The 16,842-nt window shown below is 38.9% G+C and overlaps 1 protein-coding gene across 2 annotated transcripts in view; it reads right to left on the bottom strand.

Moving 5' to 3' along the window:
* Positions 1-16,842, bottom strand: part of CEP85L (centrosomal protein 85 like) — a 106,846-nt gene that overhangs the window by 64,432 nt on the left and 25,572 nt on the right. The window contains exon 2 of one of the 2 annotated variants that reach the window (XM_040058090.2): positions 2,509-2,750. The exons of the other annotated variant lie outside the window; for it this stretch is intronic. The gene's annotated coding sequence lies outside the window, so the exon portion shown is untranslated. The remainder of the gene's footprint in view (positions 1-2,508; positions 2,751-16,842) is intronic. 2 annotated transcript variants of the gene reach the window in all.

Genomic DNA, 16,842 nt, shown 5'->3' with positions numbered 1-16,842 from the left:
GAAATTTATCACGTAAGTAAGTGCAACACAGAGCTCATTAACATTAGTTCAGATAGGAAAAAATACCAAATTCAAGGTGAAATGCAAAAATAGAAGAGGCATCTTGACAAAATAGGGCCTTCTAGACCACATTCTAAACCATGAGAACAGAAACCAATTAAAGTGGGAGATTTTCAACCTTATTTTGCTCAGGTGTCATGATTACAAAAATAAAAGTGCACTAAAAGCACTGGCAAGAGCAGCTTCAGATAGAATTCTCAGCCTGTGAGCTCAGGAAACCTTTCCCAACTTTTAGGTGGCAGGATGGATTTCTCCCCCACCCCACGTAATACTAAGGCATTTCTATACCACAAACAGTAGACGTGTTCAGAAGCCCCAAGACTGGTTCCTCTTCCATCACCCCCTTTCTCCTTTTCTGAAGGCAAAACAATTCAATAAATGCACTTTGTAAAATAGCGATGCTGTAGACAAGCCAGTTAAATAATGGTCACTTGGGCAAAGTTATTCATCCATTCTGGATCTCACCAATTTCCAAGTATGCTTCCTGTGCAGTGTTTAGCTGGGAAAGAGCTAATTTCCTCCACAGTACCTGGCATGGGGCTATGTTTTGGATTTGTTCTGGAGACTGTGTTGGTGATTTAGGGATATTTTAATGCCTGCTGAGCAGTCCTTACACATAGCCAAGGCCTTTTTTGTTTCTCACCCCACCAGTGAGGAAGCTGTTAGTGCACAAGGAGCTGCGAGCGGACACAGCTGGATGAGCTGACCCCAGCTGACCAAATGAATATTCTGTATCCTGTGGCTCCATGCCCAGCAAGAAAACGAGGTGGAAGGCTGGTTTGGGATGCTGCTGCTCAGGCAACAGTCAGCTGGTGGTGACCAACTGTTTACACTTGCAGCCCTTCTAGGTTCTTATTTCTGTTACTTTTCTTACAATATTTTTCTTCAATTCTTCAATTGTTTTTATTTCAACCCATGATTTTTTTCACTTTTACACTTTGAATTCTCTCTCCCATCCCACCAGAGGTGGGGGCAGGGGGAGCGAGCGAGTGGCTATTTATTTACAGACCCAATACAACACCACAGAGAAATTGCGTTTATCAATTTATAAAATCTTTCCCAAGTCAAAATATTAAGAACAGAGAAATCAGAAAGGTGATATTCAGGAGGGAACAGTAGAGTAAAAGAGGAGGGAACAGTAGAGTAAAAGATGAGGGAGGTAAAGGAGAAGTTGCTGGGAACTGGCTGAGAGCTCACACACACCCAGCAACATGTGCTCAGCATGCCACAGGCTGTGGGCTACTAGAAATAAACATTTAATTCCCTCATTAGAGGATCAGCTTCCCCCAAGTCACGTTCATGGCAGATAGACAGAATGAACTGCTCGAATTAAAAGATTCTTCTCATGTCCCATTTATCAAAAAGCAAAACAGATATATTCTTCGTATTTCTTTTACCCTCACCTAGAGAGTACCTCTTTCTCTGCAATTTGTCAGCGACTACATTAATTCATACTGGGATCATTTAAAAGTTAAAAAAAATTGCTCTACAACTGGCATAACCAGTTTGATGGCTACACTAAGTTACTGTGATTTGGTGAAAGCCAGAACACATTATTTATTAATTAAGCACACTTCGAAAGCATGCATTTTACTCAACATACCACAGACAGGAAAAGGAAGAGAGCTTCCAATGATGCCACAATTTTCAAAAATGATAGCACTTATTTTTCCACTTATCAAAATAAAAATATCCCTACCTGCAACTTGAATATTCCTCCCTATTTGGGATCAGACTTCCTCACTTCTTACACTTGCAGCCCGACACAAAATAACCAAAAAAACGTAGTCCTACAGTCACACTCGTCATGAGAAAAATGTATTATGGCCCACCAAAGAATAAACAGTTCTCTTATTTATTGCATAGGTAATGCCAGGGCTCCTAGAAAGGCAGGAGATCTTGCTGAAGTCTTCCTGCCTCCCAAAGAGTCCCTGCCCCAGCACGTACCCTCCCGTTTCAGTGCCATGCCATGCGGTCCCTTGCCTCTACGCAGCCGCCTACTTCCACAGTAGTTACAGAACACCGCTCTCTGTAAGACTTGACAAAACTGTCAGAGCTGACAGAAGTGGACCAACAGTTTAAAAGCTATTCACAGGCTGCTGATGGTGGCCAGAGAACACACACATGGGTTGTCCTGTGCAGGGCCAGGAGTGGAAACGTCAATGATCCTTGTAGGTCCTTTACAATTCAGGACATTCTCTGCTTCTATGATAAAGTTAAATGGTAAGCAGAATACTATCAGCTTGTTACCTGATTATTCACGCTGCTAATTTATGTGGGGTAACATTTTTTTCCTCCCTGCACTTCTTCCTTAAAAATCCTAGACTGCAGAGAGAAATATTTTTACTGGCTGTTCCGTCTTTATATTGCTCAAGTGGCGAGACATGTTAGAGAGGAAGACAGAAGGCCACACAATCCCTTTCAAACAGAATGAATCAGTCTTCTTACCAAGCACATCAGTGCCCACAGATACTGCAACACTTGAGATGGTGACAGCAAATACTACTCATGTCCAAACTGTGATATGCAGACAACATGTAACCTTTTTGCCTGTGCCAGGTACAGTATCAGCTTCTTTCAGCTCTGCCTTCTGTCTTCTCTGCTGGCACATCAGATACTTGCATCAAAAGCCACTATAAACTGGGTACATCTGCCCATGCTGCATAGCCTGGGCTGCTTCCAGTCCTGCCCTGCAATGGAAAAAAAGATACACAGCCACCTGTCTGAGGAGGTCAAAGCAGTGACAAGAAAGCAAGAGAGGTATATGACCTGATGGAGCTGCAGTCACATACATATATATCATGAGATAGAAAGTGCAGGTTGAAGTCCTGCTTTCTGGAGAATGTGCAGCAGAAGAGCAGGAAGAGACTCTCAGGGAAAGTAAGGATAGAAATGCACAGAATAAAGAAATGCATCTCCTCTTGTAAGGGTAACTCCTTAGCTTGAAGCTGCTGGCTTTGTAGCATTCAAGAAAACTAATTTTTGTACTGAGCCTCACCTAGAAACCGAATCTGACACAGCACAAAGTCAGTCCAGCAGAGACAGCAGTCCCAAGCCTTTCTATCCAAAGAAAATAAGAGCATATTAAGATTCAAAAAGAATTGACCTATGTTTTAGGCTATGCAGCTTTCTAGGAGTAGAAATGTTACATCTGCAAGAGAAAGGTAAAATAAATCCTGTACACATGTGTCTGTAAAATTTAAAACAGTAAAAATATATAATAGTATCTAATATAGCATTTTCTGTCTAAAAATGCTAACTTAATGTTACCCATACATGGTCTTCAAACTAAAAATAACCCAATAATAATTAGAAATATATTATCTCCTTCATTTATTAGATTACAGACTTACTAATACGTGGTAGATTTTTTTTTTCTCCTTCTAAATTTAATTAAATTAAAAATTAATCAATTCTGAGTTAAGATTTACACTTCTTTTCCTCACTTCCCATTTTAAACTCTTCAAGCAGATTTGAACTTGGAATGCCACTTACATCCAAGTACAGCTGACTGATGTCTCCAGTAATTTGTCTCAAAGAGAAACACAGTAATTTTGGCTTCAAGTTGTCCTAATTAGTCTTCCCATTAACGCTCACTGAAACATATGAGAAAATTCACACTTTTTTCTTCGAGCATATTGCTCAAGTCTGCCTTGCCTGCAGGCTCAGCTGGAAAGAAAACCAGCCTGCCTTCGGAAACATCTCACAACACAAAAAGCAGGAAATTCGTAGATTTCATTGAAAACAGGAGAGAATACCGAAAGCATCATGAAACTTAAGAGACATTGTTTCTTCTGTAGAGATAGGAACAAGCTCCATCAGGCTAAATGTTACCAAATACTACTTTATCCAAGCAGCGGGTTTTTCCCTTCCATACAGGCAGGGGTAAGAAAATGCTAGTTCAGAACCGAAAGCGCTCCCTCCTTGGGATTACTTCACTGATCTGGTATTTATTTGAAGATTACAAACACTCTCAAACACGGCTTGTGTGTCTCCAGAGTGTTTCAAAGCTTAAAACTGCTCTCTTTAATGAAAGCCAAAAGAGACAGGAGGATAAAAAAGTAGCTAGATGCTACCGGTTTTCCTTTCAGCAGAAAGAAGATTATATGACAATTTTTTTCTTTTCAATTATCCTAATAACTTATTTTGGGGCCCCACCACAAAACTCCCTGGAGCACTTTGCTAACAGGCATGACATTTTAATACCTGATCCAGTACTCCTGAAGCCACACAAATAAGAGAATTGAAAGCATGCTACTTTAAAAACGCATCACAAGATTTCTACCATATAACAGCAGCAGATGGAATAAAATTATGAAGAACATTTCATATGGCTTTCTTACCATCTTGTGTTACACTTCTGAAATATTTAATTACTGCTTATCTGGCATAGAAAATAATGTAACAGAATCAATTTTGGTCTTATTAAAACACTAATCACAAAGAGAAAGCACAGCAGGCACTTTCTTCTGAAAGAGGAGCAGAAGAAAGAAACTTCAATATAAAGTTAATGAACACCTCCTACTCGTTCGCACTTTCTCGTGCAATTCTTTTTATATTACTGGAAGAAAAACCTCTGAAGTCATTTCTCAAGCCAGACACACCACCCTCATGCAGCTACTTAAAATCCTTATCTGTCACCCAACAGTCCATCAAAACACACGAGTCAGGAAAAGTTCACTGCAACCCTAAACTACTTCTTAAGCTGCAAAATTAAACCAGTGCTATGAGAACTCCCATATAAGATACACCTCTGCATGGGACAAATTCTTCACTGTTCCAGATATTATCAAACAATACCAGAGTAATCAGCTAATACAGTTACCCAGTATTAATCAAAATCAAAATGCATTTGATACACGTTTATGGGATGCATGTGCATCTAATGCCACTGAAAAGTGATGAACCTTCCTTGTGTGAAGGACTTTGAAATTTGATATTTTATCCAGGGTAAAATTAGAATGCCCTGATCATGGAGAAACCACCAGTATTAAAAACAGCTGACCTTCTCTTCTTGTCCTCCGTTCACACTCACCTCCCCAAAACACTGACATAGTTTACCCCAGTCCAGGAAAAAACTAACTATTCTTATCAACTGAGCAGAAGATAAACAGGGGAAGTCAAGCCTCCATTATACTAATTGAAGGTCTTGAGCCTGGCTGCGGAACAGAAATGAATCTTCTGCAGAACAAAAGCTCTGACATTCATTATAGGACGTCAGTTCCTCTGAACTGTGCCATAGCTCTTAACTGCATGGGCCCCAGCAACAAGCCACAAACAATTCTAGCATCCAGCATAGGACTGAAGCAGCCGTGAGTCTTCCATCTACCATGCATGCATGTGGGTGCTTCCCCTAAATCTCCAAAATGGCCATTTTCAACAATAGAATCTAACTCTCCTGGGAGTTGGCTGAAAGACAAAGACAACGGGATGATGCACCAGGACAGCAGTATCGACAGCAGTATGGGCGCTACATGTGTGTTCCTCCCTGCCTACCTACTCACAAACTGGACAGGCCTTAATGCATAATGAGATAATCAGATGAGCCAAATGAGACATTTCAGAGTGGCCAGGCAGGAGGCCAGTTCTAGCAAAAAGTAAGCAGACTGACCGGTCATCCTCTGGGAGCAAAAGCATGCCTTTCCAGGGTGCAGCAGCACTCACAGGAACGGTCTGGGCTTGGTTGGTTTGTTGGGGTATTTTTTCATACTGTTTAGAATTCTTCATCATTTTTTTTACAAGCCTTTTTCATATTACTTCAAGTTTACTATGTCAAAATATGAGGTAAATGAAGGAAGGAATCTCTGCAAATAATTCCCTTCCAAATAATAAATAAGAACATGCATCACAGAAAGCTGTGGCAGAAAAGGAAGCACAGCAGACTAAGTAGGGAACTGTTCAGACATTTAGTAAGTTTTGTATGAGAAAGAACTCCTAAATATTATTTGTTTATAAAGTCCTGTGTCTGAACAGCAAGGAACTAATAAAATAATTACCAAAGAACTTACTAGAGGCAAAACATAATACTAACTAAAGCTAATTTAAAATAATATTAAATGTTAAAATACTTACTGCCAGTAAACCAAGATAGTTGTGTCACATCTATGCCTTCAAAGCAGAATCATGCGGTGTTTAGAAACAAGTCCAATTAATGTCAATTGGAAAAAAGAAGGAAGTTCACTGCCTTCCACCATCACCATCACTGTACTGCCAGTATCAATCAGAATTCTTTTACATAAGATGTGGGTTGCAGACTCCAAGTCAGTTCTACTTTGTTTCACATTAATTGTATGGGATTCTGTGTGATCTACTGTGCTGCGTACCAAAGGAATGCAAGTTGTACTTAAAAACTTGCTAGTTTTAAAAGGTGAAGGAATTTAAAAGCTATATAATTCACAAAGAATTTGAACAGTACAGCACTGAATGATATGAATGTGAACTTAGAGGGTTGCAGTTGAGACAGGATTTTCAACAACTAAAGCAACTGTATTGATTTTAGGACTTTGTTTCAGATTAAATACTGGTAAAGCTACTATCCCTGAGCACTGTTATTGTAGAGAGATGGAAGAAGGAATAAATGGTAGGACAGCCTCACAGGCCTCCTACAATGTACAGGTATCAAAAAGATGAGTTTAAAGGACTTTTAGTAAGCAGAGCAGAAAGCCATGCTGGAAAGGGTAAAAGCTACATTCATAAGTACCAGGATGGCATCGACACTTATGCAAGTAAAGAAATGCAGAGGTAACACCGAATTCCAGCAACTGGCAAACAGCTTCTTATACATCCTTACAAAGAGAATGCTATGTACATATGAACATACTTGAACAGAAACTTGCCTAACATATCCCACCTAATTTATTAAGACCTGGCCATTTGGTATCCATCTTCCTTACCCTCCTCCTCTACGGTTAATGAACTTATTTTTCCCCCCACTTGTGACTTCTCATTATTTTCCATGCCCTTCAGGCAAACACACCTTCTCCCTTGTTTGACAGAGAGGTGATAGGGTAGCCACAATCATATTCAGTGTAAGTAATGAGGACAACACTTTCAGTTTGCAAATAATACAAAAAAGGGAGGAGTGAGGAACAAGTATCTTCTAAAAGTTATTAAAGCTTAACACAGAAACTGTCACTGAACAAGAAAAAACTACACCTTCTCACTGAGCAAATGAAAAATAATATGTATTTTCCTATTTTCTCATTATTCACATCCTGTTTTCAGCTTACCATGTAAAAGGCTGCCTTGCTTCACTTAGATTTACCTGAAAACACAGTATTTTCCCTAGAACACAGTACTGACAAGGAACGTGACTTATAGGAGCTACTACTTTGTACTAAGTTGTAGTATTTCTGGTACTGAAATACTCTTTCACAAATCTGCTCTGTGATCAAGTCTCACTAGGGCACAGCCAACACTACCAGCTTTGATTTATTTAAAGAGTGTTGGCCCATGCTTGAGAGGTCATCCCTGTACCTTAACATCGGGTTCTCACCACGCCTTCTGAGACAGCAGACCTGCAAAAACCTCATTAGCATCTCACCTTAGGACTACAGATCAATCTCTGCATTTCACATCCCATTTCAAGAGCCAAAGCTCTTAATTCCATCACTTAATTTAGATCACAAGAGGCAATCTGAACATCTTCCCAAAGAATTGCACAGGGGTGATCAAACCAAAATCAGTGCCCAAATGAAGCACAAAGAGATCATACATTTCCTTTTTCGATCCTATATGATCAGTTAAAAAAACATTACACAGGAGACAAGCTCTTAGAAAATGCCTAGTTTTCTCCTCTGTGCCACTGCAGTCAGATTTGAGGTCAAAGTCCTCAGAACAAACTGACGTTAAAATACATTTGGTAGAATGACCTCTCATCTGAAACACCCCTCATTAAAAGTTAATACACATTCCCCTGACTTAAATAGTTGTTTTGGATTTGTATTTTTTTGTGCAAGAAAATACTGGGTAACATGATCCACATTCTGCTTTAAAATAAACTTCTTTAAACTAGCTGTTTGGCAGCACCAAATAAGACTCAAAAAATAAAATTTTACATGTGTTTCAACAAATGAAGCTTAACAAAAAATTCTAACAACAGTTTGTGTTTTGCAAAAGTTGACTTCAGGGAGACTGTACCAAGCCAGTGCAACAGTTTTTGATATGGGAAAACAAATACAAACTCAACAGACAAACAGAAAAAGGCAAGTGCATTTGAGTGGTACAGCAAACCTGAGGTGTTTATACTCATTAGGTATATATATGCAGAGAGTTAAAAAAAAAAAAAAGAACCCTAAGCCCCCAACATACCAGATACACACCAAGTACAACTGTCCTGCCCAAGGGATCTATATAACTGGTATTTCAGGAAACAAAAGAAAAGAGTCTGCCTATTAATATTTCTGTGAAGTGCCAGTTTTCCCTAGCAATATCTAGGCTAATAATACTCAGATGAGGAATCCACAACTCCAAAAGAGAAGCGTCTTTGAAAAAATTTAGCAACTTCTACTCTTAAGCCAGATCTGGGTCAACTTAGCTCACTCACATGAAACCCAGATTCGGAAGATGATATAACAGGGGACTGTAAAGGAAAAGTAGCAGTGTATAGAGGTGAGACGCTGCCACTCCAAAATGAAGTCAGGCATCGGTCCTGTGCAACAAGGACAGCTCTGACAAACAGGCACACATTTCAAAAAGCAGCAAGCAAAATCTGTTTTACAGGAAAAGACTATTCAGCAGAGAAAAATAAATTACAGCAAAGTCAACTACTGCAAGATTCTATTCTTGTTTTCCCTACCCTATTCAATTACTCCAGATGCCAATGTTGGAGAAATCTGAAAATACAGATTCATTAAAAGAACAAGTGACAAATACAATACCATGGGATATTTAACTGAAGCAGAAAGTATTTCACAGATTTTATCTGTGCAAATAGTCTGAAGCACACAGCAGGTAAGCCCAAGAGCAAATTTTTACTCCACATCAGTCACCAAAACCAAGTTATTAATGACTGCTATTGGTCCAAGCTTGCAATGGCCATCTGCTAAATTAATCCCTAATGAGAAAGGCTAGCCTAACTTATATATAAAATCCCTTTAGATGAGAAAACTGAGCATGTTAAGACAGAAATATGCCTTAAAATAATAAACTTGTTTTACCAGAATACAATAAACCTTTTGATTTATGCACTTTGCCTCTTCAACCCAAGGATATCACAAACCCGGAGCCAAATATAATAGCGATTTCTAGAAATACAACAGAATAAAGGATGCTTTGAACAATCATTTTCAAAAAGTTAAACTCTCCCAGCAGTAACTGATACACACACAAAGAAGTACCCCATCCTCAATGTGTTTTCTTGATGTACCTCTCTACACTCAGCTTCAGCTTTGGTGCTATTTTGCTGCCATACATGTATAGCACCTGACAGAGCTGTGCTACAGGATGTTCACATGTGAGTTATATGCAGCTGGCCACCACAAAATAGTAAAACATATTATGCATGCAATGTGGATGCCATAAACCAAGTGAAAGAGAAATTTCTATCCCACAGCATCTATCTTCCCCAGCCATCTAAGAGCTATTTTTAAGAAACTGTTATATAACTAACTAAGTAGAACAATTTTTAGATTAATGGGTTCTATTTTCACCCCCCCAGATAAGCGGATAGAGCAATATTCCAAAGCAGCAGTCACGTAAACAGGCAACTTGATTTTGTTGAAATAGAAGTATGAGTGAAAACCTATACTGCCACAGGGGTTTCTTTTGTGGTAAGTTGTCTCATTTTTTAGAAGTCCAGATCTTAACTTGCATTTGCCCTTTTATGAAGGCCATCTACAGCTTCCAATTCCATTTTCCAACAACAAGCACTTAACAGTGAAGACATGAAGAAATCAAATATCCCCCTAGGACCTTCTTTAAAAGTAATGGCTAAAGGGGAAAAATACATTGGATGCCACAATATATCTGTTCTCCTTCCTTTCTGTATCTGTAAGACACTCATGACACAAATACCGTTCACTTCAACAGCCATCCGATACCCCCTCTTGCTGGCGTTATTTTTTCTTCCCCAGCTAGGGATGACTCAGAAAAACTAGAGTAACTTAGCCCATCAGAACAGAAATCCACCCCTGCCCTCCAGAGTGGGATAATTCTAGGTAATTTTGTTCTCTGTAAGAGAACACCCAGTACCAGGTACATACCTACCCTTTCCTATACCAAGACAGATGTAAGTTCTGCGTTCTCAGTCTCCACAGGCAACTTATTCGTATCATCCCAACTCTGTAATTTACCTCTGATGCCATCTACAACAAGATTCCCAGATTAGCTAGGCTGATACCTTTCAGCTGCAAAACTACCTCACCTCAGACACGCAGGGCAAAGGATGTGCATGCAAAGACAAACTCACACGAGGAGAGTTAAGAGATGCTCTCTAACACAAGGGACCAGAGCAAAACCTCGGGACTCCCACAGAGCACTGTCATTCCAGAGAGTTAAAACTCTGTGGTTGACCAAGGTTTATCAATACCTCACGTTTTCTTCATAACTACAGGTAGAAGCAGAGCCCTCAATTCAATGTCAAGTAACTTTAGAAGGTTAAATCCCACTTTCAAGGAGACTGGAGTTTCTGGCTATGTTTTTGAGATAATTATCCACTAATAACAGTTTAATCGCTGTTTCTACTAAGACTGTCTTTATATTGAAATAATTAAAAAATAATTAAATACTAAAGTATTTAGATTCAACTGGTGCCCATTCTGCTCACCACACAGCAGTGGATCTCTTGGTTCACAGCCCTCCAGGAGTAGCTCTAACAGAACCAGCATCCTTCAGTTTTATGTCAGGCCACGCAAGTGTGGAAGAAAGAATACACCTTCCACATTTCAGCTTCATTTCCTCCACTGATCTCCCTCAGTTGCACCTTGCACAATAGTCTTCCTCCTAGCTTACCTTCATATTGTCCCTTCGGGAGCCCCAGCCTGAACCCATAATCATAGAACAGAAATGTTTAGGTTGGAAAAGACATTCAATATCATCAAGTCCAACCATTAACCCGGCACTACCAGGTCCCACCCTAAAACCATGGCCTCAAGCACCATATCTACAAGTCATCTTTTGAAAACCTCCAGGGATGGTGAGTCAACCCACTTCCCTGGGCAGTCTGTTTCAGTGTCTGACAGCCCTTCAATTGGTAACTCTTCCAAGTAACACACAGCCTTCTGCACAATTAGAACACATGTACATTACTCAGATGGAAAAAGAAATCCTTTTACAGGCAGAAGCAGGTGCTGTGAGCAGCCCCAGCAGCAAGGCTGCCATGGGTCCGGTGAGGCAGGAGGGGATACTGCTTGCTGGCTTTCACTGCTTCATAGCAGGACTGTCCCTGTCTGACTCCTTCCTCCTGCTGCAGACCAAGGTCAGCCCAGGTCACCAAGCACAGTCAGCCTGCCTTGCTGCAGCACCTCTTGGAAGCACTTCATGGGCCACAAGCAGTTCACTTAATACACTTTGGGAATGCCTAGATCAAGCAGTAATCCCTTCCAAGGGCCAGAAATCATCCCTAACAACCCCAAAAATTCAATGGTTGCCTCAAGAATAACTTAACTCACTGGGGACATCTCTCTCCTTCAGATGCTGATCCCCAAATGGTAAAAGAGATGGAAATATGTTAACAGTAGCTAATATTCAACTGGAGTAGGTCTGTTGCAGACCTAGCAGTCTACTTAATTACTTACCAAGATCTGGGGAAAAACACAATATTTAAATAAGAAAAAATAAAAGAAAACAAATGTTAGTAAAACTCCGTAAAATAAATACAGAAAGAAGTAAAGTACAATGTTGCAGAAGTAGCTTTAGCACTCTATTTTCCAACGTTTATATTCCTAGCTTTGCTACTCTACCCTTCATTCACCATATACTAATCTCACCTTCCCTTAAAGTTTCTTAGATACATCAGGGCTTTGCTAAGGAATTAACAGCCTACTCCACATGTAGGTCACCATCTGGTACCCAGCTCAGGTCACAGAGGATTAACTTCAAATTGGATTTTAGCACAGCTCTATATCCTACAGAAGAAGTCACTTTGTATACTTCAAAAATTTAGATCATCATCTATGTATTCCAAATGAAGAACAGGAGAAAAACTCTTACAACAACTAGACTAATGTCACTTAGTAAACTTTACCCGCTTCCTCCCAGTGCTCTTTACAGCCAGCAGTACTGACTACTCTGGTTACCTTTTAAATTTTACAAATTCAAGCAAAACAAAGTAGTAATATTCTTAGGGGAAAGGAGTGCAAGACCCACTTGGAATTCTCATCATTTTCCTATAGCAAGATTCCTATTACTAACAGAAATATTTCTGAAAGCAACAGTGGCAAGAAGATATGGAAGAGTTTCTGGATTCCATCCCACAAAACTGATTACAATATAATAAACAAATGTGGAAAACCCTTTGCTTTCGTGCACCATCTGGCTTTCACTGTTTTGACTCCTGCTTAACATTCTATTTTTCAGGCACACCTGTGGAACCACGGTACTAAGACTACTTGTAACAGAGAATTGTTCCAATTCTAATACAGGATTTACCAACAGCAGAAAATAAAGGAGAGGGATTCATAGTTCTATATTGACCATAAACAACAACTCTTCCAGGACCCCCAACCTTCACACACCCTGAGGACTTAATTCTAGGTGTTTTTTGGAGGACAGCTGATAGCTTGAACAAATGTGAATGCTACACAGGTGAAATTAGGAGTGTTAATTCTGAGGGTGTATTTAGAACCAACTCTCACACTCTTTAGAGGATTTCTGTACTGTAAAACACAAGCCTCCACTCCAGAAAGGAACTATTTCTTCTTTATATGTCCATCAACAAAGAAACCATGAAGGATAATTTTAAAGACTGGAGGGAAAAAAACCCCAAACTTCATGCAAGCATTAATTCTTAAGAGTGTGTTTTCACAGCTAGTAGTCTGTCTGCAACATAAAGACAGTTCTATACCATTAAAATTAGCCTGTATGTCAAATTATTTTAGAAATATCCTAAAAATTAAAGGTCATTTGTGCCCTTTGACAAGACTGGCTGAGAGATCTGATTTTAACTATGACCAATGCTTAAATAAACTGACACTGAACCAGGAGAGAAACACATAATGACCAGTAGAGGGGTTTTTTTTAATCACAGCTTTTCCTAATGAAGATATTTAGCTTTGTAAGTAATTTCTAATTTTTTTTTTAATTAACAGCGATTTAGAGCTTCTCCATTCTTTCACTGGCAATCCATTTCTAAAGTTGTTTTTCCCCCACTTCCTACGCCAAAAGAGCTTAGTGCCCTGACATTATAATGACTTAGAAAATTTTACCATTAACACACTAATTAAATGAAAGCAATAAATCAAACTAAATCACAAAGGCAAGAAAATATATGAAAAAACGATTTAACAGAATGTCTCTCATCCTGAAAGACCGTAAGTTCCTTTGCCAAATTGTATATGCCAGGCACCATTTGGTCCACTGAATTCATCCTCCCTGGAATGAAACACACTCACTACAAACTATATTAGTAGTCTCAGATTAAAAGACTTGATCTACTGTAGATAATAGAACTCTCACCCAACTACAGCTTGCATAATCGAGACGATTTCTGTAGTCATTTAATGTAAAACATGATAAAGCATTCAAAGTGAAGACATTACATGCACACAAAATAAGAAGTCCTTCCTTGGTGCAGTTTGGGATTCAGTCATCATAGTTGTAGAAATCCATCTGGCATCTCAATTCACAACAGCAAGGTTTACCTAGCACCTGAATGGGATGCTGGTTCACTGCCAACACACCTCCCTGAGTATCCATGGAATCCCCAGCACTGAACACAGCCCATCATGCTTACACACAGCATATCACATGACATAAAAACTGCAGTTATTTTAAATGCTACTACCTGCACTGCTACCCAGTTTTAGACTTTATTTAAACAGAAGAGTGGTTCACTGTTTACAGACAACTAACAAGCCTGAACACAAACAATCTGAATTACATTTTCCTCCAAAGGGTTTAGTGACCACTTCTCTCTGCTCCACAGGAATACCGGAAGACAGGTTTTTTATGTCCTTTTTGTTTTCTGTGATGTGCACAATTAAAAGTACAGAACAAGAGGTAGGAGAGCAGAAAATATTTCAGTTGTTGCCTTTGATAATGGACAGAATTTAGTGTTTACAAATTTATTTCCAATTGTTGGCTTGTACATTGGGATATTTATAGTACTTAGCACTATGGCATCCAAACACATTAGCACTGCCCTGATCCCCACAAAAGAAAAACAGTTTCTTCTCCGCTCTCCAGCCTATTAAGAAACACTTCAGTTAAGGTATTACTAGCACAGCATGTTCCAGAAATTAGAAACAGAACTGTTTTCAAAAGGTCGACTCAATTTCAGATCTTATTTTTTGATTGGAACAAGCAGGGACAAAAGTCTATCATAAAAGTCGGTGTGGTAGACTTGAGACTTGATCTCTGGCTCTGAAACAAAGTCAGTTCCATAATCGCTAGCTAAGAAAGTCTGAACTGCATACTTACAGAAAGCATTTAAATTAAAAAAAAAAAAAAATTAAATTAGTCTAATTATGCAAATAACTCAAGTCATCTTCCACCTCAGAGAAATGCAGGACAGTAACTTTGCAAAATGCAGTATCCACAGTGTTCTTCAGGGTTACCCAATACCACCAGTAAATCCCTAACACAGCAAACTGTAATGGCATTCAGCCCACATCCTAGCTACCAGAATGAAATCTGAAACTCTGCAAAGGGTAGCAATTTTAGAAGCTACACAAAGATCTTCTCATCCCTGCTCAAGTGGTGTAAGGTTATTGATGCGCTTCAGAAGAGAGGTCAACACAAATGATTTTTGATAATCAAAACTACTGTGCTTCACCTTGCACAGAGTATTTTTATAATCACACACTACTTAATTACCTTTTGCATCTTGGGCTAACACTTACAGGCAAATTAGACACGATTAAAATAACGAAATAGTGAAGCAGCAGAAATAACTGTATCAATAACAATTATAACGATTATAAACACTGAATACAAGAACAGCTTCTTAACAGAACCTCCAAATATCTTTATGTACCCCGTCTTTTTGCAATGCACTTTTTTTTTTTTTTTTTTTTTTAAATTTTAATTTATATCTTTAGTTATTACAGGCCAAAAACATCAATGACGTTGGAAAAACAAGCATGGTAACTGTTGTACGTATGTGTATATATATATACGTATATACGCAAATAGATATTCTCATATCAAGCATATTAATAAATCTGTTTATATAAGCACATGTAATAAACTGACTTAACCAGTATCACAAATCAGTAAGCTTCAGAAGAAAAACAAACAAACAAAGAATCCATGCTTCTTCAAGTCTGGTATCGGACTTCGGAAACACAGAACTCCAGCAAACATAGCCTGCTCCATCAAGTCCCACAATTACTTCTCAACAGCTGAAATAACACCCACCCATGTGAGCACCAGTCTAATTAATGTTCTTTAACTTTTCCAGTATATTAAGGGTATACTACTCTTATGGGAGTACAGTACTCCCAGAACCATGTAAACATGAACTTTTGGCCATAAGTCACATGTTTTATTAGTTCTACTAGACTATGTTACCTGCCAGAACTAACTAAAGTGAATGCTCATATATAGTAATAATATTTCCACCTACTTTTGAATTTCCATTTCATTCCAAAACTTCAGAAGTATATAATTAAGAGATTCTGAATTTTTCACATTCCATTACAATTTCCATTAAGGATTAAATGTATGTTAATTTCTACTTAAAAAATTAAATTCCACTCATGGGTAAACACAAAATTTCAATTTTTGTTCTTCACTCATCATGTCTACGTATAGACCACATCTTCGAATCCCACAAGAGTTTGGTTACATAGTTTATTGACATCATCCTTAACATGCAGAAAAACAATGCAACTATCCCAGACCTCCATTCACAAAGGAAAAGAATGAAAAAAATCAGCAGGAACAGAAGTAAGAAAGTATTACTGCACCATCTCATAGATATTCTAAAAGCTGAAATACTACCAGTATAAATCATGGACTGTTCCTTCTTTTATTTACATAACATACTGTTCTTTTTAAGTGAAGAACAAAGTGTTAGAAGAATTGAGCTGATTGGAACTGTAGAAATTACAGATTTTAACACAAGAATTCAAAACAGTACTTTCCCTTTTTTTTCCTTTGGGACTGACACTGAAAAGACAGTAACAATCTGGAGCAGTTGTGTACGTAAAACTAACCCATATGGGCCTTCTGCACTGAAGTCCTCTGTCATAGTCTCCTCAATGTCAACTGGTAAGATCATCTGAGTACCTGACCAAGGTGAGAAAGATTTCATGTAAAGGCCTGACCTTGGAAAGCATTTCTATCCTGTAGGCTGCTTGAAGTCAGATTTCTTTCTCCCCCCGCCCTCCCTTCTTCCTGAACTCCACTAGCAGAGAGGAGATGGGAGAGTAACGAGACCTGAAAAGGAAAACCAAACCAGGGGACATCGATATGAATTGAGGAGAGAGAAAGTAACTGAGATAACCTTCAGACATGTCCCAGGGAGAGCACACTTCCAGTTTTACAGAAGCCATGAATCACTTCACTCAGAACCTTTCAGAAGCTGTATTAGACAACAGGTATCCAAGCCACCACCACAAAAATCTGTGCTGTTTTCACAGAATAAGAGAATGTCTTGAGCTGAAAAGGCCTCAAACATGA

This window comes from Hirundo rustica, chromosome 3 (genome assembly GCF_015227805.2).
Source record: "Hirundo rustica isolate bHirRus1 chromosome 3, bHirRus1.pri.v3, whole genome shotgun sequence".
In the NCBI taxonomy this organism is placed as follows: Eukaryota; Metazoa; Chordata; class Aves; order Passeriformes; family Hirundinidae; genus Hirundo; species Hirundo rustica.
This window is presented reverse-complemented; position numbering and strand designations above follow the sequence as displayed.